Source organism: Spodoptera frugiperda, chromosome 14 (assembly GCF_023101765.2).
Source record: "Spodoptera frugiperda isolate SF20-4 chromosome 14, AGI-APGP_CSIRO_Sfru_2.0, whole genome shotgun sequence".
Lineage (NCBI taxonomy): Eukaryota > Metazoa > Arthropoda > Insecta > Lepidoptera > Noctuidae > Spodoptera > Spodoptera frugiperda.
Genome location: NC_064225.1, coordinates 5,886,530 through 5,911,902, shown reverse-complemented (window position 1 = coordinate 5,911,902; position 25,373 = coordinate 5,886,530). Strand labels below are relative to the sequence as shown.

Sequence of the window (25,373 nt, the reverse complement as noted above, 5' to 3'; positions counted from 1 at the left end):
CCTTCGATCCGCAACCAATTTTCCGTGACAAACACTGTAATTTTAATGACGAATGATAATGATATCATAATGGCATGCCAATACAAATTCTCACGTCCGCCTAGAAACATTTTAATGCTGCATAGTAATCGACTTAGACGGATCCTGGGGAAACACTTAGTGTACCAGGATCTGTATACTGACGTCACACTTGTAGGTAACGCGTTTTAATTTGCAAACGGATCTAGGTTTCGAAGATACTCAAGTCGGCAATGATACGCAAATGAAGTTTTCATTTATTGGTTTGTCTTTTTGCAACTCTTTGATAAAGTTGGCATCTATACTTTAGAACAGAAAAAACTAATTAAAACTATATATTTTTTTTACTATTCAATTCGAACCAGTAGTTCCGGATATTAACGAGTTCATACATATAAACAAACAAATAAAATCTTAAACTTAATATATTGGTACATGATCTAAATTATTTGTGCTTTTGCGGATCTTAGGACCAAATTATAAGGTTTTATTTTAGTCTTTGAAGATTTGATGAATTAAAAAATTAAGTAATAAACAATGTATGTATATTTATTCAAATTCGAATTTGAGGACTTATATGGTCAGTAAGCATGTATAATTGAGTTTTATTTTTATCATACACGTGTCTCTTTATCAACAATTACAGTTTGTAACACCAGACACTAGAACTCTCATTACTATTCATAATAACAAAATTTCATGACTGAAAATACATTGTCACAATACAGATTTGCCACATTGTGAAACAATATAAGTTTAGGTATCTATAACTATTTGTGTTTAGAAAAACCCTAGAAGATAATCTAGTCACGAGATCGTGATGATGTAAACTGAGATAAACATCGATAATCGTTGAATTTGGATCAATAGGAGCAACTATATTGTAGTCATAGACACTTGAAAATTTGCATAATATTATTACATACACAACATGTCTTGTCAGCTGCCATAGCGCAAGCTTTCTTTGATTTAAAAAAATTGCAAATACAAGAGGATTCCCCAGATTTCAACCAAAATTATCATCAATTCACTCTCTTATGAATCTAATACACTATGTACCATATATGTAGATAATCACAATCAGACCTTTAAAAGTACCCAAAATATTATGAGTGTTTAATTCATAAAACCAAAGATTTTAATTATTTACTTTAATTATTTTAGCTCAGTCACTTACACACAAGCAAAACTCAAGAATAACATACGTAACGCAAAATTCGCAAATCTCAATGAGGACCAATAAAGACCAGACAATCTTTATAAAGAGCGATGAATCAAAAGGAAGCCACAATTTTGCGTAGGATCTATAATAACCTATTTATTGTCTTGAAACTCTAAACATTATACTGGCTAAGATGCCATTACAACCCGCCAAGCCTGGTTCATATAAACGGTCAAGGCAATGTGTTGGGCAAGCCAGCTAGCCGCTTAGAATACGCGGACCGAAGGACCAGAATAACTTGATACGCAACGAATTATGGAACTGGATTAAAACGTTTGAATTTTGACGTTTATTTGACAGTCCGCTTCGTATGTGCGACCATTTTGTAATGTCTAATTATACTGGTTTGTTTTAAGATGTAGTTTAAGTATGTAGAGTGATGAAAGTGAGAGTAATTATAATTTTAATGTTTTTACATTAGTGGGTTAGTTTGTTGCTTTTGTTATAATTGCTGTAAGGATTGCAATTTTATTGGCTTTAAAATGTAGGAAAAAATAATGTTTCAGAGTATTTTTTGACGGAATAAGTACAATAGGTTGTTGCCGGCATTTCTAGTTCAGTTATGTTTGCGCATAAAAAGTCATGTTTTTATTTCTGTAAACACATTGTACTATAGAAATTATAGTAAAGTATGAAAGATATTTTAATATTTAATCGCTTATCAGCATGTTTATTAAGCGTATTATTTCTGAATTGGTAACAACATCATATTGTTGTGGTTTAATTTAAAAACATTTGTAGGACATGTTCTACTAAGGAATAAAATTTTAATTCCTAACATAATTAAGAGAGTAATAAAACTACGTTATGATAATCAGAGATGAAACTTTTATGATAACCGTCCTGTTATCATCATATAATTCACCAAAGGAGTAGGGACCGAGATTTTCTAAAATATTTATTTATCATTGGCATTTTATAAATTACTTATTTAATGCTAAATACTAGATTAAACTTTACGCTTCTTGTTATTGATAGTGTCATTTTTTATTATTTTATTATAAAACTCAGACCTCCATTTTTTATCATCTATAGGTTGTATACAAGAATATAATATCACAGACACAACAAAATAAATAAGTAAATAAAATAAAATCAATGTAGGTACTTACAGAAAAAAAATCCGATCACAAAAAAAACCAAGAAAAATTAATATGCAGAACAAAAGTCACAAAACACTCACTTAGTCATATTAAAATAAATAAATAAAAAAAAACAATATGCACAAAATTTGCGATAAATAGAAAAAAAAAGTTTACGTTATTTATTTATCTCGCGAGCGAGCGAACGACACTCGAAACACTTGGAATTTCAAACCGCGTTCGCGAACGCTACATATGGTTGGTAGTCAGTAAATGACCATTGAGCCGTTCCATATCACCTGTTGACGGTAGGGCTGCCTCTCTAGACTTGTAGACACGTATTTACGCTTTACGCCTCATAGTAGGTTGATTTAGGTTTCATCTCGTTTGATATCAATAAAGATGTAAGTCGTCATAAGTGGTGACGCATGCCGTTGAAGTTTATTAGGTAAGTCTTGTACATTATTGCGGTCAATGTGTTGTAATTTAAATAAATGATTGGTTGGTTAATTAAATTAAATAATAGTTTTAGTTATGTGGTGAATTATTAAGTGGATATTAAAAAATATGATGATGACAACTTTTGTACATCCCGATGATGTCATGCGAATGAATCTAGGCGATTTCATTTCTTTTATTTATTAGTTATTTCATGTTAACATCATCTATCCTAAACATCCTACTAACTACTTAAACAATATTGAAAAGTCTAAGATATTATTTGGTCCTCGCGATAAGTCAGATTTTTTTTTATAAATAAAAGGACCACAGTTATTTTAAAGCAATAACCTAACTCTTACATAAATGTAAACAATCAAAATAATGATTTATATTTTATTTTTCCCCAAAAATTCATACCACTAAAATTTTAAAAATATGGCCTTACTATTACTTAAGGGGTCAACAACCCTGCACCACAATATATCAACTCACCTACCACCATTTCGTTTGGCCAAGCGTATCATCTTGAGCACTGCACGGACCCTAAGGAAAACCGGTTAGGTCCATGCACTTATGTGAAATGGAAGGTCATCAAACAATAGGAACATAAATCTATTTTCATTCAGTAATTGGTTAGCGAACAGTTTTTAATGATTAATGGGTTGATAAACCAAAAGATTTTGGTTAGCCAAATGTTTGATCCAATGTTCGTTCCTTTTGTACTGCTTGTTGAAAATTTTGTAGGAGGTGGTCCTTTTTTCAAAGATTTTGGTCCTTGTGGTAATGATTTAATTTAAAAATAAGATGTTTAATTTTGTGTTTATATTGAATTTGATATTTTAGGGTAAATAAGAAACGATAGTATAAGTAGGTAATCACCCTTTGAAATAACAAACATTTATAAAGAACGACAAGCAAATACGAAAAAAACCGTGAATAAAACTAACGCAAAACGCAACGAATAAAACACATCCTTATGTCAAACGCAATTCTAAATTCGTAAACAAAAGCCTTGAATTTTAAATTACAATCTAAAAATAGAAAAATAAACGTAAATAGTTTGGTAGCCCTAACAAGTGCATCTCCGCTTAAGTCGTACTAGCGACCTTGTCGCGTGAGAGGCGATTTTTGGCGCCAACTGTACCTTGCATCTATCACGTGCTAAGTAAACAGTATGGGAATGTACTTACACGGTAACATAGAAAAATGAACCTTAAGTTCTTAGTAATAAATTTAGTATTTAAAGAAAATCTTCAGGATGAAGGATATAGGGGTGAACGACACCTAATTCTACATTCTAGTTCAAATTTTTGGCAGTTATTAAATACAGAGTGTTAAAAAGCGACTCTATTCCCTAATTTTATATGTTTTGGTGCAATAGCTTATACCTATTAAGTACTTATTCCAGACTCTGTAAGATTTGATATTCCTAAAAAGGAAATAGGTTACTAAGGAACCAAATACTGGATTGCAACAGTCGTTACTAAATTAAAAACCATAATAAATATAAGAAATCTAGCCCATAATATTATACTTTACATATTACCCAAAAGGCCGGAGCTGCGGACTGCCTAGTTACTGAGGCTCCGGCTTAAATAACAGGAGTAGGAACGGGTTGGTTTTTAATCCGTAAGAGACTGAGTCCCTAAAAAGAGAACCATAAATGTGAATGGACGCTATAACAATCGATAGTCGTCGCTATTTCGAATTTTACGGTGTTTCTTTGAAAGATTATCTATATGGTTTTTAAAAAATTGGTCCTTAGGTCCTTTTAGTGGTCTTTCTATACAAATACACCAAACTTTAGCTTCCGTCTTTGTAGTTTCCTTGTTTCTTATTCGACTAACTAATAAATTACTTTTAGAGATCATTCCGGTTCTTCTCAATTACATAATAGATCAAGCCAAATTAATAACACTTTCTTTAACACCACTTCAAAAATTAACATAATTATCTATTTACAGATTGACAATCTTTGCTGCGTCAATCTGTAAATATCTCTCCTCCATTGATTCACGTAACACCAATTCTAATGTTATATCAAGTTACAAAAGTTTATGTTGTAATACAGCCGTGACTTTTGACTCCATATTTTTTATCTTTATATTTTCTTGTCGTGTGAGTCTTCCGTATTAAACTGCATTATGAATGCCGCAAATTAACATTTTAATACAAGAGTTTTCGACATCGCAAATTGTGTTCATTTGTAAAACGATCGGACTACCGTTCAAATGATCGGTGGTACTATTATATAGCTGGAGAGGATACGACCGTATAACAGTATTTATTATTTTCTAATTCTTTATTGAACTTCTTCTTACTTTTTCCTCACGTGGGTGAGGCGAGAGGGAATGTCAGACTCTTACCTGCTAAAAACCACCCTGTTGCTACTGCTACTTTTCGAGCTGGAGCTCCGGAAAACCCGATAGGCAGTCCGCGGAACAGACAGAGATACGAGTAGTATGAGTATGTACTTAAGACAGAAAAAAATATAGATTTTAATTTTGCTTAGAGTAAAACCCTATTAAACCATCCGATAAATAATCATCTCGGAGACAAAGACTAGATTAGTTATCTTTATTGATATTTTTATTACTTTTAGTTACGTCAATAATCAAGGTACTTGCTTATTACATTGCAATAGATAAATGTTTTAATGCCCGTATATTAAAACTGTCACGCGATGCACACTGAGATACATTAGATAAAGTTTGAACCAAAGTTGCTCAGAGCGCAATAGAGAGGAGAGCTATCCTCGGGTTGTCTTGGTCCACTATCCGAAATGTGGAATTCGCCAAAAGGACTATAGTTACCGATATAGCTCGCGAAATTTGCAGGCTGAAGTGGTAATGAGCTTGGACAGGCTTGTGTTCCTGACGCTGTAACTCCAGAACGCACGAACGATTTCCACGGTTTTGCATTCATTGGAAAGGTCTTGGGCTCCGTCAGGTTTATAGCAAAGAAAAATTCAAGAGATTTATCAGTAAAGCAGAAAAACAGGGAAAATTATAAGTAGCGAAACGGAGTTCGCTGGGTTTGCTAGTTTAAATTACAAACACTTTAGCCTCCAATAACCTACAATATAACTAAAAACCCTTTAACTAGAGAGAAATAAAACAAAATACAAACATCTGAACATAGTACCTCCTCCATTTTGTAGTCGGTAAAAAAGAATACAACAGTCTGAAACATGAACAAATCAGTATCATTTACGAAATCAGCTGCGACGCCGGATTTAATTAAGAACAGGTTTACAGCAGCACTTACTTGAATCTGTCAAAGGATTTCAAACTTTAATATTTGAGTATTATGATTCAAAGTCTAATAGAGAAACACTATGTTTTGGTATACCTTCATGAGCGTGTGTGGACAACAGTTGACAGATTTTTTTGAATGAATTTCAGCTCTATATTTTTAGTTATAAAGTAGGAAATTAAATGACTTATTGGGGTACTTTTATATACGTGAGTACAGTTTACGAAATTCAAATTCTTGAAGTATTTATTGCATTGTATTTTAATTGTTTTAATTTATTTATTATCCTTTAAAATTAAACATGTACTGGGTATTTACCAAAAATATGTAGGTCAGGTTCAAAATCAGAATCAGTTCTTGCGACAAGACTAAAACTTGCGATGTACCTAAGGACCAAAGGGTCCTTTGATCCTTCCTTCGATCCTGTTGCAACTTGCTTCGGAGTCCTCAATGTCTTCCTAGAGGCCACTTTTTTTCTTTTCTAAGAGGGAAAATCATCCAATGACTTCTCCCACCTTGGGTGAAGCGAGAGAGAGTAAAAAATAGTGGACACTCACTGGTGGTATCTATTATATAAAAATAAATCTGATTTTCCTTCCTGACGCTATAACTCCAGAACGCACGAAACGATTACCACGGTTTTGCATTCATTGGAAAGGACTCGGGCTCCGTGATGTTCATAGCAAAGAAAATTCTTGGTGACGAAACGGAGTTCGCCGAGTTTGCTAGTTGTTGGTAATGGTGAAGTTACTTGACCCAAAGACTGTCTAAACTAGGCTTTATAGTCCAACAGTGGTCACAGACTGTTAATGAAGATCATCTTTTGTTTGCAAAAAGTCACTTGGAAAATCACTCATTATTGTATCACGGTAAAGTATTGCTCATAGTTATACCTACTAATAAAATACATCTTATGACGTTGGAAATAGGTGTCATAGTTTTTGATTTACGACTACGGGATAATCCCTTTTAACTAAAGGTGTAACTAATGATGATGAAGTTGTTATTTCCCAAAGGGGTAGGCAGAGATGCAGGTACGTTTACCTAATATTCTTTGTTACTTTAGTTAGCTTTTTTACTTATGAAATTTAACGTCACATGCAGTTTAGTTTTGGAAATCCGTTTGCATGATAACTTTCACAAACTGTCATGCATTCCATTGTTACGTAGTGTGTCTACACCGCTTACCATTCCATTCCCATATGAAATCAAATAAAACAATGGATTAATATTATCTAATATTAAGTACCTTAGTTTGTCCACTACCATCTACTTGAACAAAGCTTCGATACGTACGTTGACTAAAGTTCTTTCTGGTATCTTCATTAGAAAAGGCAATAAGCATTTTAAAACACTTAATGTGTACTTTACTTATTTACCCCTCGCTGACTACTGTAATATTATTTTTTTATATATCGTTTAACCTTTTATCCCCGAAGTGATAGGTAGCAGTGCACATTATGACACGTAATGTCACTTTATATGTGTAGTGTTATCTTCTTTTCTATATATAAAAATCAATTGCTGTTCGTTAGTCTCGCTAAAACTCGAGAACGGCTTGACCGATTTGGCAAATTATGGTCTTGAATTATTTGTAGAAGTCCAGGGAAGGTTTAAAAGGTGAGAAAAAACTGTTTGAGGCGGTATGAAGTTTGCCGGGTCAGCTAGTATGTTATAGTATAAACCACTAACTTAAATCATCACAAACATCCCACACGGTATAATTAATCGTAGGTACCTATCGGAATGGTAAAGCATCGCGGTATTTCCTATGATTTCATAAAGACATAAAGATTATAGGTAAATTTTGATGGAGTCACGTAGAGCGGCAGTGTTATGTACCTGTTGAGATGTTCTTTGGTAAGACGGTGATAATGTACCATAGTGGATGTCCAAAGTCATTGAATATACTTATATACAAGTGTATTGTATAAACTCTATAGACCCGACCCGGAGGTGCGGACTGTCAAGCGGGTTACTGGGTCTCTAGATCAAAAAGCAGGAATAGGAACGGGGCGGTTTTAAGTCAGCAAGAGTCTGAGACTTCCGCCCAAGACAGAAGTCATTGGATGATTTTTCCCCTCGAAAATAAAATATATGGCCCGCTACCTAAGTTTCATTTGTATGAATTTAAAACAGAGTAGCTTATGATTATCTACGAACTTTTTTTAATATAATGATTTTTTGCACTCCTTAGTTTAATTCTCCGGGTAATAATACTACGTACATATAATTAGCTCTATACATAATGTAACAATACGTATGATAAAAGATGACAAACGAACTCACCCCTTTCTTCACTCTTCACTTGATGACAATCACAAATCACAATAGGCTAGCAACTAAGTCAGGCATTCTCTTAACAAAACGCGTAGATAAATGAACTGTTTCTGCCTACAATTAGACTTTTAAATATTTCGCTTAGTACTGTAGTTAAGGGATAGACTTCTATCGCCACACGTAAAATCTGTAGGAGGACTTTAAGACATGTCAATATTTTGCCAAAGACGTGTTTTTTACCCTAGTAGAACTGGAAATGACAGATATATAATGTAGTTTCGCCAGTTATACTAAAAGAAGTAAACCTTTTGAAAAAAATCGAGGCTCCGTAGTAACTATTATTTAATTTCAAGATTTAAAAAAGTCATTCCGGAAGGCTTAAGTTAGGTGGAGTTTGGAATGACAGTTGATGATGACGAAATGGTCGTCATTCCTCAAGTACATTCAAAACTAAAACGTCTCTCTTTTTAATTTTTTCTCGCCGTGAGGGGCGAAAGCATCCATTGACTTCTGTCGCCGGAGGTGAGGCAAAATCTACACTTTGGTGTCAGACTCTTACTGACTAAAACCCACTCCGTTCCTACTCCTGCTTTTCGAGCCGGAGCCCCGGTAAACCCGTTAGGTAATCCGCAGCTCCAGATAAAACGCCTCCCCTTAACTAGTCCTAAACAGGCGTAACTCAAAAATTCTAAACTAAACCACGCTCATTACAAGCAAACTAACGAGTCTGTAAAGTAATTAGATACAATACTTTGTGCTAATGTATGTTGTAAAACAAAAGACACGTGTTTCTAACAAAGAAGTAATATAATTTGCAACACAGTTATATATATTTTGAAAAACCGGTAAACTGTTATTTTAAGGTGAATAGACTTTTTCCTATCTATATACTAATACTAATCTATATACTAATATAGGTATAAATTCCAATTGCTGTTCGTTAGTCTCGCTAAAACTCGAGAACGGCTGAACCGATTTGGCTAATTTTTGTAGAAGTCCAGGGAAGGTTTAAAAAATAAAAAAAAAAGTGTTTGAGGCGGTATGAAATTTACTGGGTCAGACAGTAATATGTAAAGCTGAAGAGTTTGTTTGATTGAACACGCTAATCTCCGGAACTACTGGTCCGATTTCACTAATTATTTTTGTGTTGGTTAGTCCATTTGTTGAGAATGATAGAATTTGGTAGAGTATTGTTAGAAAAACCTAGAATTTAGACGTCAATAATATATTGGATGTTATACAGCTTCTAATCTGATAGACTACCTCATTAGAGTTGCTAGTCAGGTAAATTCGAAAATTATTTCCTAGCTCCTAGCTAGCGAACAACCTGTAAAACAAACTCTCAGTATGTCCATCTGACATCGTAGAAAAAAACATCTTAGAAAACCAGAGTTCAAGATCACAGACATTGACACTATATCTATTGGGAATGAACTCGGAACGTGATAAATAAAATATAGCTAGCAGCTCACCTCGGCCCATTGTGTTCCAATCAAGTGAACCAATTGCCCTATTGTCGGGCGCTACCCGTGCAGATTCAAATGTAAGCAGGAAGACACGTTTGTGGAACCAGGTGAGAGATTTGTGGGCTAAGGCGTGAATTAAAAAGTCGAGGAGAAGGTTTTGGACATTTAGTCAATTTTGTTTTTTTTATTTTTCATATGGTTTTAGACTCGGTCAAATAGTATAATAGGATAGATGACTAATTTTTATTTTAATGTCCGTCTTGTAGATTATTTTAAAATATTAGACACGTATTTTTTAGTTTCTTACGGAACAAATACTTTCGCAGATGTATCGATCGATTTGAAATATCGTTTGACGTCTCTTCTAGGTACATTTTATACGTAGAAATGACGTATTGCTCTCAGTCCTTTGATACTTTTTATCCGAGTATTGTTATGTTATATGACAAAATAAGAAAATACTTGTCTAATATTTTTTCATTACCTACCTGACGGAATAAATAGATTTTTAATTTTCATACCCCGTCATCATCCCTATTGACCACAAGCATCTGATATTATTATCAGATGCGGTACGAATAAAAAGACTGAATCAAAATCGGCTCATACATTTTGAAGTTATAATGCCATTAAGATACACAAATAAATATGGCAGACATATTTATTTTATTTCTCTATGAGCATTTTAAAAAGAACTTAAATTCGATATTTCTAATAATTTATTTGTGTGTTTACTCTTCATCTAAAAGCATAAAGGTTAATATACCATAGAACAAAAGGAAAATTATTTAATTAAAACTTAATTTAGGCAATTAGTTGTGTTAGTTGGTGATTCAGTTTCTTAAATTAATTTCTAAGAGGAAATTACTCATTTAACTACAATAGTTCTTGATGAAGCATCTTAATACTATATCTAGTAGATGTTAGAAGGATAGATATACGTTACAATAGTGCTTTTTTGAGGGGGGAAAATCATCCAATGACTTTACCCGCCTTGGGTGAGGCGAGAGGTAACAGACTCTTATTAACTAAAAATTACCCCGTTCCTACTTCTGTCCTTCGAGCCGGAGCCCCGGTAAACCCGCTAAGTATTCCGCAGCTCCGGATCAAGCATCAGCCCTACAGGGCCCCATCTGTGGTGGTCAAAGTTCAATTTTAAACCCTTTTTTTTTAAAAGCATCTTTATACCATAGCACACCTGTTTTCAAATATTTGTAACGGATATTTGTAATTGTGACCATATTTCGACCAGAGACCAGACTGAGTTCACTACCGGACAAAGACCTGTATCTTACAAATACGGAACGAATATTAACGATCATACAATTTGTACGTGAGGTTGACACGTGCGTTTTAAGAAAATTTTCGTTTGAAGTGGCGTATCGTCGGTAAACCCTATCCGTCTACAGAAAAGTTGATGTTGCGGTGGCCTAGAGGTTTAAGACGCTCGCTTTTCAGTCATGAGAGTGCGATTTCGAAACTTACCAACGGCAAGACGTTTTCTTTCTTTACCTTTTTTATATTTTAAAAACTAGCTTTTGCCCGCGACTTCGTTCGCGTGGAATAGTGACTTCCGGCAAATTTTTGGTTTTAACCACATAGTTCCCGATCTCGCGGAATCTCTTCAAAAATGAGATGTAGAAGATATTCCAGGGAACTCTTCCAAAATCAACATAATGAGCTCTGCGTTTGAATTTAATAGATGTATACTCACTTAGGGCATTGAAAAAAATAGTTTAAAAACGGACTTAAACTAAAGAAATATTATAATTTTTCCGAACTTAAGTTAATAAAATTAACTTAATAAAATTAACTTAAGTAAACTAAAGAAAGCTACGAATTACGAATTTATAACAATTAAAACCGGCCAAGTGCGAGTCGGACTCGCCCATGAAGGGTTCCGTAGCAGCAAGTAGATGACATAATATAAAAGTTGTAAAATAACTTGGTTTTACATAGTGTTTGTATGAACGACAAAGTTATATTTGCGGTTTTTGAAAATGTTTTATTTCTTAAAAACTAATAATGATATCTTGTTCAAACCAATTTTCGTTGTTAGTTTCTATTGAAATCTACAGCATATATATTTTTTTAGTTTTCTCACTCTCTTATTTTAAAAGTTAGAGGGGGGGGGACACTCATTTTTCCACTTTGGAAGCGTCTAACTTTCCAACGATTGATTTTTACGAAAAGTGGTTTTAGGAACCTTAATGTCTTTTTTAAAGAACTATCCATAGACACCCATCACGGATATGTTAGCTGAAAAAAAATTTTTTTTTAATCAGTTCCATGTATGGAGTGCCCCCTTTAATTTTTAAATTTATTCATTTTTATTCAAAATTCGAATAGCGGTTAACGATATACATCATCATACAAAGTTTCAACTATGTAGGCCCAACAGTTTCGGAAATAAATGGCTGTGACATACGGACGCATGGACAGACAGACAGACAGACAGACAGACATGACGAATCTATAAGGGTTCCGTTTTTTGCCATTTGGCTACGGAACCCTAAAAAAAGAAATTATATTACAACCTATTCTCTATGCTATAATAACCAAGCTTAAACTAAATAATTTAAAAGAAACGACTTAAATCTAATCTATCTAATTAATTAATAAATTAGATTTACAATTTTATTAAAAAAACTAACTACAGTAACTACTAATCAAACTAAACCTATGTTAAATAATTTAACCAGAAAACCAGGAAAACCCAACAAATAAACTTATTAATTGACAAATACAACGAAACCAATTTATTTAGAATAGGTATACGAAACAGCAGGACCACTACAGACAAATAATCATACGACTGATAATACACTTCTTTTACGATAGTACCGAAGCGCTCGGCCGATACCCAACTAAATGAATGTAACTATCCTATGTCCTTTCTAAGGTTCTAAACTATATCTGTACCAAATTTCAACCAAATCCGTCAAATAGTTGCGGAGATTAATGGTATAAGCATAGAATGTTCGACGTGATTCTTTAATTTGACATAACTTTTTTATTTATGAACCGATTGACATGAAACAAACACTAAATGTAAATTTAAGCATCCCATAATATATTCGTGAAAACCGCATCCAACTCGGATCAGCCGTTTCTGAGATTAGCGCGCACAGACGAACAGACAAACAGACAAACAGACAAACAGACAAACAGACAAAAAAAAGTTAATTACATTTTTGGGTTCGACATCGACATAACAATAAGCCCTGCTATTTTTTTTATTTTTATTTTCAATGTACAGACAGCACTTTTCTACGATTTTATTATATGTATAGATAACATCTTTGTATTACTTATAAATGTTTATAAAATAAAAACTACTGAACCAAACTGAAACAAGTTTTTATGGGAAAAAAAATCAGCCATTCCGCGTAATTTTTATGGAACCAAATTTTATCTCTTTCGTTACAAACAAAGAATCACGCAAATCGCTCAATAAACCTCGGCGTAATCAGTGTACATACATATTATAATAAAAAACATACCGACCAAATTGAGAACCTCCTTCATTTTGGGAAGTCGGTTTATAAAGACGATGCGATGTGGAAGTGCATAACATATGTGTCCATTGAGACCGGACGCGTGCAGTCGGAACACACGTTGTTTTACTCTCATACACATCACTACATGAAGTATGAATTCAAACAGCTGAATGTTGGGAACAAATAGCATTTTGTTCGTTTATTTTCTGTGCAAAAGCTAGAAGTTGTCCGTCGGTTTGTCCCAGTTTATCGGCACCTATAAGTTGAACTAGTACACAAGCGTTAGTTTTTGATGTTTGTAACTCGTTTTCTGAACTACAGACTTTTATTGTATTGATAAAAGACGTGAAGTAGTGAGAAATGGAATTTTCTTTAAATAACTTTTGAAGGTATCCGCTTTGACTATAACTTACAAGGATTCATCTTTAATGGCAACCAACTTCAGCTACTAGTAGGACCCATCAATAAGCCATGTCAGTAGACTACTAGTCTAAAAAGAACAAAAAATAATAGCCACCACTACATAGGAGGGTTTGCCAAAATCACCGCGCTAAGTAGGTGGTTTGAAGATCATAGATTAAAGAGTTCAGGTTTATCAGGGCATGCTTCGGCACGAATGGGCCCGCTCGAACGAAGTGATACCACGGCCTCATAGAAAACCGACGTGAAACAACTTGCGTTGTATTTCGTTGTGTGAGTAAGTGAAGTTACCGGAGGCCCAATTACCCCCCTTTCCAAACCCCCTGTTACAGTTAAAACTGCACAGTTAAATCTTAAAGTGTGTAGCGTGAATTAGATTATAGGTAAGAATCTGCGCAGCACACAAATCTGATTAAGACTGTTGTGATCGACTCATCTAAATCGTTAAGCAATTTGACGCAACGACTAATCCATCATCTCAAGTGTTTGCAAGACTACTATAGGATAGATTTTCCTTCATTAAGTACCTACAACCACTATGTAGGTAAAGCTAACTAATGGTTGCCTCACCATTTAATTCTTTTCCTTATGTACATGATTGGGTTTACCATTTACGTTTATTAATCCAGTCATAACTGATTTTTATGAGAAAACTATGATACATTATGAATAGTAAAACAACTTATTATGTATTTTCTATACCTAATATAAAAATAAGTCGGGTTTTCCTGCCTGACGCAACTTCAGAACGCACGAACCGATTTCCACAGTTTTGCATTCGTTGGAAAGGTCTCGGGCTCCGTCAGGTTTATAGCCAAGAAAATTTTAAGAGAAAAGTAGGAAATCATGGAACATCTTTGGTGGCGAAACAGAGTTCGCTGCTAGTACACAAATATAACAGTTTATGTGAAGCCTTTAATTCTCCGAAGAGGCAGTCAAAGGTAATCCAACCATAATAAGAAATGAAACTAACACTTTTAATCAGTTAAAATATTCATAATGATTAACGCTTTTACCATAAGAAATTCTAGTATCTACTATATTTTAAGAATACATATCCTATCCTATACAACGCTAATCTAAGAAGGCCTAAAACACAACGTGAAGCGTTCGAAAATTAAAATCTAAAATAACATTGCTCTAACATCACAATGGCATTTATAAAGTTTACCAATCATAACATCATCAAGATGTAAATTAATAAAAGAAAAGAAAAAAGCGTATTTACTCAGAACAACAATTAAAACAAACACCGTACCGTACTGTATATGGTATAAACAACATTAATTATCAAGATCTCCCATCTCGATTAGTACTCGTAGAAAAAAATCTCTCATATCGTACAGTCACTTGTTACACCGTATGTGTAGTGACGCGAGAACATGATATTTAAACGATTATTGTAAAAATCGAATGCGATACGAATATTCAATATTTGACAAATTCACAAGCAATATTTGGTCCTGAATTTGACTGCTTTCTTGTCAGAATACCGTCGCATCGCAGCATTAGAATAAAGCAACATACAATTGGACACCTCTTTTTTGATAGAGGAAACCATCAAATGTCTCCTCCCGGCAAGGATGGGGCAAGAGGGAATGTCTGACTCTTACTGGCTAAAAACCACCCCGTTCTTACTCCTATTTCGAGCAGGAGCCCCGGTAACTTTGATCAAGTGCTGGACCCTCCCGTGCTATTCTGAAAGCTCATTTTGCAATATCACTTCTAATTCCACAGTGAGATATTTTTATTATTTTCGAAAAAGGAGTTCGTCACTAGCACGACCAGGTGATAACAGATATTTTGGATTTTGGCATTTTAACATTTTTAATGAGTTTTATTAACATGTAAATGCCTAGTTGGTCGAGTTGTCGCAAGTGCAAGTACCGGGTAAGGGGTCTCGGGTCCGATTCCCGTGTCGGGCAAAGTATTGCTGGGCTTTTTTCTGTTATTCGAATATTTCTCAGTAGTAGCTCGGAATGTACATAGTATAGCGGCATTACGTGTCGTAATGTGCATCTCTGTTTACTCTTTCGGGACTAAAACGCATGGCGTTATTAACGAGTGACTTACAAGATGACTTTCAGAATATCACGTTTGTAGGTACCTACTCACGCGTTAGTCGTAGTAGTAATACCTTCCATCTCGTGATCTCGATTAATAGAAAAAGTCTCACACATACAGTCACGTGTCAGACCAGACGTGTAGTCACGCGAGAACACGATTTTTATACGATTATATGATTATATTATTATTGTTATTCGATTTTATACCGACTATGTCTACTGTCTAGTGACGTCATTGGAACCACGTCAATCATTAAGTTTGTTCCGATGTGTAAGCACTTAGGGGCAGAGTAGAATACACTTGGTAGCCGTATTCTTCCATCGGTCTTATTACAACTACTACCGATGTTTTTTACAGCTAACTTTGGAACAAGCCCCTAGCTTTGACTGAAAGACTTGACAGATTATTATTTAATTCTGTTATTTTTTGTCATTTCAATACAATATGGAGTAGTGGTCGCCTGGTGGTCGAAATTCGACCATATACGGATTTAATTTACAATACCACTTAACATACGTTCAAGGATAATTTTTATTTAACTCAAACTCAAACAAACTCTTTTATAAAACTCTATCATATAAGACGTGATAATGTCATCGCAATGTCTGTCAGTTAATGACGTTAAGTCAAATACAATCAGATAGGTACTATCATGGTAGTGTGTGTAATGTTTTATTTATTGATTTATAGTACTTTAAAGCATTATTTTTGATAAATATTGGCGTTCTGTACTTCTCCTACACATAAACTATAAGTTTACCATAATTTTATGCTCCTACGTTCTTGCAATTTTCGTAAAAATTTTTACAAAGTTTTCGCATCACGTATTAATATATAGATTAATTGGAATATCGATTTGACTTTGACATATATTTGACTGAGACTTGGCAGCTAAACTCTCTGTTATATTGCAATCTTCAATGCTACTCCTGTAAGCCATGGATCTACAATAGATACAACTATGAAAACACCGGAACTCTGAAGTTCCCATGGACATGAATGACTGTCTTGGATACCGCAACGTAAATCAGAAGTCATATTAGAGGAAAAGAAAACGGCATGTACCCTAAATTTACTTTACGTTGAACTGTTGAACGAAAACCGAGAGAGGCGCTCTGATTCGTTAGTTTATTCGCGTCGCCAATCAGAGCACCTTGAACGGATCTCGTTTTGTTTTCCTTTAGCGTAAAGCAAACTCGTACTATGGGTAGGTACTGTTACATGACGATAGTTAATTGTTTTTATACGGGTCATGTTCACTGACGTCATCATTGCCGAGTCGATCCTAAATTAGTTTTGATGGTAAATCCCTAGTTCCGGCTTCACAAGTATGTGCATCTTCACCTTGAGTGATTTTTTGTTCGTTAGTAAAGGCTTCATGACGTAGTTACACCGACGATATTAATATTTGTATACCTGATCGTAAACTTAATATAATAAATTCTACTTTAAGTTTCTCTCTATACTCGAATTAGTTTACACCATGAACCACATAGGTACAAAGAGGAGATGCTGAAAGAAGGTGATTGTGTAATGTGACGCAAAAAATGGGTCCAGCTCTATGATACCAGTATTATAAGTAAAAAGGTGTAGATATAGGTTATAAATGCTCAGAAAGTGGTACATTAAAATGTGGACAATTGGCAACGCGTATTTAGTTTGGGACTGCATGTTGGAAAATAGAGAGCGACGTGGTTTGTAACGTTCCGCGCTCCCCATAATGTAGAAAGAAAGAAAAAACATTTATTTCATACGCTAAATAAACAAGTTACATGTTTAGTTTACACAAGTATTTGTACATACATGAGATTTTATAATAAAAAATGTCCCAAGTTTGCGGTGAAATGAGACCAGTTCAAGAAGTGCAAGATAGGGCCTTGCGCTGGTATTCTGTGTCATTATGTTAAAGGGAAACCCAGTTATGACATCTCCACTTGGTATTTGAACCAACTATTTGCACTACTTACATTTTACCTAATGAAAACTAACCACTTTACACTCATGTATTAAGCAATTATCTAAATAACCAGTTAAATTGCCGACAATTGTAATTACACGTTGATAACATCAGGTGATCAAATCTTATGCTATTAGCATAATCCGATATTACAAGCTAATTATACGGGTCAATTTCATGTTATATTATTCCCTTGTTGATTTAAAGTGAAGTTACCAAATAATGGATTATTGGTATACCTATTTATTTGCATGTTAGGTTAGATACCTAGGTGGTTCATATTGGTTGTAGTGATTGCTTACCACAGAACAGATAAAAGGTTCTGCGTTGCTTACCATTAGCCCCATCAAGTGATTCCTCTGCTCATTTACCGGTATATCAATATGTTATTTTATGTACACATAACTATTTAAAGTTAATTAAGACAAAATAAACTTACAGCAAAAAGAATTACAATTATAACCGTCACAAACATGTGAAATTATATTGAGCATATTACGCCTACGGAAATTTTCCGAGCAATGTTTTAAATATGAGATTCATTATAAAAATAAAGGAGCACATTATTGTTTTAACACCAAACTTAAGAATTAAATAAACGAAAAATACAGTAACTATAAACGTCTTTTGAAATAATATAATAGTATTTTCCATAAAATAAAACGTTCCTCCCATTTAACCCCAATATTCTCAAAAATAAGTCTACAATAAAATAAATAACCCAATATTAGAAAAAGTTTTGTTTTTAAAAACAAAAAACAATATAACAACAGTTACATCGAATCGCGTAGGATTTTATTGTTCCCCACTGAGCACTGGATCGGAGGATTGCTTCGTACTAGATACATATCTAAACACACATAGGTACATAGATACATATGTACATACATACATATGTACATACATACATACATACATACATAGATCCTATACATAGTGGACAGTGTTACGAGCTAGTCTCATCTGTATCTATACCTTATACTGAGTACCTCCTGATCCGAAACTGCGGACTACCTAGCGGGTTTACCGGGGCTCCGGCTCGAAAAGCAGGAGTAGGAACGGGGTGGTTTTTAGTCAGTAAGAGTCTGACACTCCTTCTCGCCTCGCCTAACGCGGGAGAAGTCATTGTATGATTTCCCCTCTCAAAAAAAAGGGGGCTAGAAAGAGTAGGCTGCACAACGTCGCCGAATCGACGCATGCTGTTCATAATAAAGAGTCCCTCTTTAACTCGAAAGTAATAGAGATTTTCTCAGTGTATTTACGTGAGTGAACCAGTATGATGTTGTACAAATACCATATTTTTTACCAGAGCTTCGACCTAGCGGGTTTTCCGGGTCTCCGGCTCGAAAGGCAGGAGTGAGACCGGGGTGGTTTTTAGATGAAAGAGTATAACACTCCCTCTCGCGTCGGCCAAGACGGGAGAAGACTCGGGATGATTTTTCTCCCTCAAAAAAAAACATGTTTTGGTACAGATATTCCTACATGATCAGAAATTAAACGAGAATAATCTTTTTTCATGTAGATGAAGCCGCTGGCAAAAAGTATTCATAACAAAGATATGCCTATAAGTAAATACATACAGAGGTCTCTTATCAGATCACTCAAACGTTGTCATTAGAAGAATATTATCTCAATACAGGCAGAGATAACAATATTTCAAGTATTTGCTCTAATACAACAATGTTACACAAATAATACTTACAAGAGAACAAAATTTAATTTTATTATAGGTTTTGTGAGAGTTTTAAGTGTGGGCCGGTAAACGAGCAAATGAGCAGACAGTAGGCCACCTGATGGTAAGCAATCGCCGCCGCCCATGGGCACCCGAAACACCAGAGATATTGCCAGCATTTTGGGGGTTAGGAATTTAAGGGCTGTTTGGGAATCGGGAATAGAGGAGATTGGAAACGGGTAATTGGGCCTCCAGTAACCTCACTCACACAACGTAATACAACGCAAGCATTGTTTCACGTCGGTTTTCTGTGAGAGCGTGGTATCACTCCGGTTGAGATGGCCCATTCGCGCCGTAGCATGACTCTCTCCCACACTTAAAAAAAATATTTATAGCCATAGGTCCCATTAATTATAGGTACTTAGGGCATGTTTCACAATGTCTAATTAAGATATCGTTAGCATAACTGACTTAATTAATAATTCCAAGCTCCTAGCTTAGCACCAACAGTTTGACTGAACCGAAACATAATTATGATGCCCTGTATTCGCCAACTAATTATATCGAAATCCTTCGCCAATGCTAAGTTCAGAAATCCATTTATTGAAACTCACGTGGCATTACCAATGATGAAAATATCATTAAACGAGTACAATTAAACTGAAAAATGTAATACGAAAACTTACTTATATTCTTGTAGAGCACAATTAGTTTTAATGTAACTTAAATCTATAAAACCATTAAAATTCCTACCTTCAATGTGGCCCCCAATAGTGCAGATCCGTCGCTGTCGATATGTGAAATCACCTAACTCAATTTAGTCAGTACAATTTCAAAAGTCTAAACGTAGCTTGAGGCTATAGAAAAACGCAATTTCTTTTTGAAAACTTTCATTTTTCTCTTCACAAAGGGATCCACTGTGACAATCCTTATAGAGTACAATTAAAAAATCACTGATTAAAATAAAACCTCCTTTAAACAATCACTGGCTGGATGCAACGCGCGCGAATCAATGAAGCCATTAGATTAGAATTTTCGCGGTAAAATTCAAAAATAGTACCCGAACACGCGTCACTTAAACAAAATGGCGGCGACTACCGTACGGAAATAGTTAAGTGGTAGCTATTTTGACCGTTCCTCTGCTGTGCATTATTTATTTCTATTGGAAAATTAGTCTTTAATGGTGTGATTGGTGCGTAGCATATCGTAGAGCATCTGTGCCCACGCGGCATTCGTGAACGACTGAGGCACATACGTCTGAGTCGACAAATATTCAGTTTAATAATTTAAGACCAGCGTGTATAATATGGGATTCTGTATATCTCGGTCTCGGATGACACTACACGTGTGACGCAACGAGAATGACATTGAGGGGATGAAACGAACACGAAAGGAACATCTAACTGATATTTGTTGGTATTGGAACATCCTTTATTTGACACATTATTCGATTATTCAAATTTACTTTTTAAACTCAGGTCCCTAAAATCGACAATCGCTTGTAAAAAACTATCTTCTAAATAAACTCCTTATCATCCATCCCTATCCACACAAAAATGCCTTTTGCAGAAGGACTTGAAATCACGCGTGTCAAAATGGGTCTATGACAAATGTTCGCGGCCCGTCATAGTTCATTGACTGCGGATATTATATCATTTCTTCTCATGTGATACAAGTAGCCTATTGCTCTATTTTAGACCGGGAAGGGTCCTAATTCCGTCCTTAGTTGGACTAGAACAGAAGATCGGAGATTTACGAGTATAAAATGACATCAGTATGATTTAAATTCGAAGACAATCTGGTTTTTTTATTGCTGTCATAATAAATAACGTTAGATAAAGAAGAAAATAAAATGTAACAATAATTTTAAACACTTAACTCGTCTTTATAAAACGTAATCAAAGTTTTAGTGGTGTGAACTGTTAAAAGTTTGTAAAGTATTATCCAAGCGTTCATTACCGTACATTTTAGACTTCGTTAGACACTTTCAATTAAACTAAGAGAATTTTCTTTTCGGGTCATTTATTAGAAGACTATTTTTTGTTAATTCAATCGCCTATTGTGACCTTCAAATAAGAGAGGATTAAGCGAAACGTTTTTAAAAGGTATATCAATGACATGTTGACTTGCAAGAAATAAGCATTTTCTTGGATATGTCCTAAAGTTGTACCTACTACCTAAATAGCTACCATAGCAAGATCCTCAAAATTGTCGGTGATATAGCTACGATCCCCAAATCGCTTACAAATGTGGGGATTAGGGCAAAACCATGACATTTAACTGTGGAAGAGCCATGCTTCGGCACGAATGAGCCGCCTCGACCGGAGTTATACCACGGCCTCACCGAAAACCGACGCAAAACAACGTTGCGTTGTGTTTCGTAGCGTGAGTGAGGTTACCGGAGGCCCGATTACCACTCTTCCCAACCTTCTCAATCCCCGATTTCCCAACAACTCATAAATTCCTAACCCCCAAAAAACCGGCAACGCAGCGGCGACAACGACTGCCTACCATCAGGTGATCCGTCTGCTCGTTTACCGGCTTATGCCATAAAAAAGAACTATAAAGTAGTAAAGTTTCTAGTAGTTAACAAATACAGATAGAGGATTTTGAGATCATAAGCAAGTTAAATGAAGTATAACTCATTTTTTTACACGTGTTCAGCATGCTAACAGATAAAACAACTGCAGAAAAAAGAAATCATTATCAAGAAATAAAGTCATATCTAAATACCAGATGAAAGTCAAAAGATATAAGTCTCTATGCAAAAAGCAACGAATCGATATTGCATAAGCCAATGTAAACATAAAACGTATATCAAGATAAAATACTATTCCTATCGATAATACTTTATCAATGGGAAATTTGAATATTGTGCTAGAGATAAGAATATCGATGGACCAAGATAATATCTCGATAAATATAAGTCATCTGGCTTTCCATGTGAGCGCTTAAGCATACTGACTTTGCTTGATTGCCCATTTCAAAGACTACTGCTAGTGTACCGCTCGTATTTGAAAATTATAATAATAATAGGCTTAAATCTACTGTTTGTTAAAGTAGGAAATCATCAAACGCTTTCTCTGTGGATAAGGTGGGAGGGAGTTTCAGACTCTTATGGACTAAAAATCACCCGTTCACCCCCGTAATGTCGTCTGCAGCTCCACAACACCACATATATGGAACTATATTTCGAAATATTATGTACTTGTCCGAATAAAAAAATAAATTAATCACACAAAACCTACACAAAATTTGCCTAAAAACTAACGTTTTTCCGCCTCCAACTTAATCTTATCCGCAACCACGTTTTATATTGAAACAGTTTGACAGTTTCTATTTTAGAAGTAGATAATTCCATTGTAGGTACAGCTCATATGAATTATAATCTGTTTGATATACATCTAATCACGATTGTAGCAGCTGACAGGGTGGTCTGAATGACACAATATACTAATATATTAGAGAAACCTGCTACGTTTACCCAGCTACTGCAACTCTTCAAGCCAGAAAAGGCTTTGACTATAATAGAGACCAACCGTAAAAGCGCACATGTCATGTAGACATGGGACGAGCCTACACATATTTCCAGTCACTGCAACCTAGCTGTGAGAAATTAAAATTGGATGTGTTTTAGGGAGTCCCTAGTTTGTTTATATCCGTAAAAGGTTCATTTTTCATCTCTAACAACTCAGCCGACATGACGACATCACCACGACATTGTTGAAAATGTTCGTTGTCGCACAGTCAACAATGTCGATGTCAATTACCAATGTCTCCAGAGACACATGTCCCTCGACAAATGTTCCTAGTGGGGACGAAGCTGGAAGTTCATCTTCCGCTGCACATATTTATAAATGGTGGTTATAATAACTCTATATGATATCAAGACAGCCTTGTTTCAATTTTATTGGAAGTAGTTAGCCGGAGCGCCGCCTACGAGGTACGCCTTGCAATGTACGGACAGCAGTGATAATGTACGGACAACAGAATACGATGTCTAGACCAGACTGGAGATTTTTTTCGATATAATATACCAATAGAGTTTTTAAACTGACATGGTCACTAACTAATGTATAGTCTTTATTTAGGAAGCTCTTTCTTCATTCATAGATTAGATCTAGTAACATAGGTACAGTAGTATGAGCTTAGTATGAGCTTGCTTTACGTTTTATGAAATCGAAACGAGAGCGGGTTCGGCGCTCTGATTGGTTGGTTCGTTCGCGCTAGGCAATGAGTGAGTTCAACGTAAAGCAAACTCGTACTAAGGGTACTGGACAAATTGAATCGCAGTCATGAAAATAATTAATGTAGATCATTAACAATCAGCTGATGAAGAAATCATTGGGCAAGTTATGTTCAGCAGTTGACATCTTCAATCTTAAGGCTGATACGATGATGATAATATGAATCACTATTTTGGTGAATTATTAATCTTGTCATGATTTAAATGAACCATCTAGTAACGTAAACCACCTACTTTTAAGTGTGGGAGAGCCAAGCTTCGCCACGAATGGGCTGGCTCGAACGGAGTGATACCACAGAAAACCGACGTGAACCAATGTTTACGTTTTATTTCGTTGTGTAAGTGAGATTACCGGAGGCCCAATTACCCCCTTCCCAATCCCCGATTCCCCAACAATTCTTACATTTTTAAGCCCCACAAGCCCGACAACGCACTTGTAACGCCTCTAGTCTTTCGGGTGTCCATGAATTCTAAAATTGACACACTAATGGTCAAATACTCAAACGTAACTCAATTTTAAGACGCTCTCAAATATAGTTCTGTCACTAAAAATTCTTTGTAAATGATAGGGATAGCACGAGATTTAAGTACAACTAAAATTTGAGTAACATTTCCGTATTCGGGCGTAAGGTAGCCCAAACTCTTTTCAAACCAAGACAGTCTGTATACCAAGTAGAAATAGTGTATAGTGACGTCACGAACCGTCACAAGGGTTATGACGTCATCGTCTCAATGTCGCTAGAGGACGGAGTGTGTAGCAGGGACGTTGAATCCCTGTCAGTCACAATCAGTGGATTTTTTATAGTGATTTACATGTGAACATCTCATGTAGGTACTATAGGTGTGTGTGTGTGTGTGTGATTGAGTGTATTAGGATTTGTTGAATAAGTGAATCAGTTTTGTTGGGTACTTGACTTATTATTTTAGATTCGCATATGGGATTTAACGACCTTGGGCGATTCTTTAAAAAAAAAATCAAAATGTTAACAGCGTCATTATCCTCAACAAAAAATTTGGTTTCAATAAATTAAGCTGTGTCACTGTTTTCAACCAATCCAATAAAATTAAGAATGATACGTAATTAATAAGCTACCACGATGCTTAACAACGCGGGAGAATAATTATTTATTAAATAAAAGTTGAAGTTTTTTAAAGAAACACCCTTTTAATCCTCCACCTCTTTAAGATTTTTCCCCTTTCAATTTTATTTTCCCTAAATTGCAGGATACTATCGCATTAACACAATATCTATTTGTATTACTGCTAAATTCCGTACATATCTGATATCTATATTATTGTATCCATTCAGCAATTAACTTAATTAAGCGTCATTCCAATACATCTGAGAAATATAGAACATAATATATCAACATATATTAACACTAGCTTCTGCCAGCGACTTCGCTCGTATATCGTCCCTGATCCAAATTTTATCCTGATCCTTTCAGCCATTTCTATGTATAAAACATACCTAGAACGTGATATTTCAAATCAATATAGGTATCCTCGAAAATGTTTGTGTTCTTAAGAAAATAAAAATACGTGTCTAATATTTTAAAATAATCAACAAAACAAGACGGACATTAAAATAAAAATTAGTCATCTACCCTGTTACTAGGGTTGCCTATTACTAGGTACAAGGAGGTTTCCAAACGCAAATTATATTCAATTCTTTCCAGTCTTTCAAGGCATCGTAAACTCACACAACGTTACCGCACTATCTCCGCTATTAACCACTATCACTGCC

General features: G+C 35.1%; 1 protein-coding gene across 4 annotated transcripts in view; it reads right to left on the bottom strand.

Moving 5' to 3' along the window:
• LOC118279184 (uncharacterized) overlaps positions 1-25,373 on the bottom strand; it is a 98,373-nt gene that overhangs the window by 70,252 nt on the left and 2,748 nt on the right. The window contains exon 1 of one of the 4 annotated variants that reach the window (XM_035598741.2): positions 20,134-20,629. The exons of 1 other annotated variant lie outside the window; for it this stretch is intronic. The gene's annotated coding sequence lies outside the window, so the exon portion shown is untranslated. Of the gene's footprint in view, positions 1-2,352; positions 2,616-8,307; positions 8,387-20,133; positions 20,630-25,373 lie in introns of those variants that run through there. 2 more of the 4 variants (XM_050698378.1, XM_035598742.2) reach the window with 2 other exon arrangements.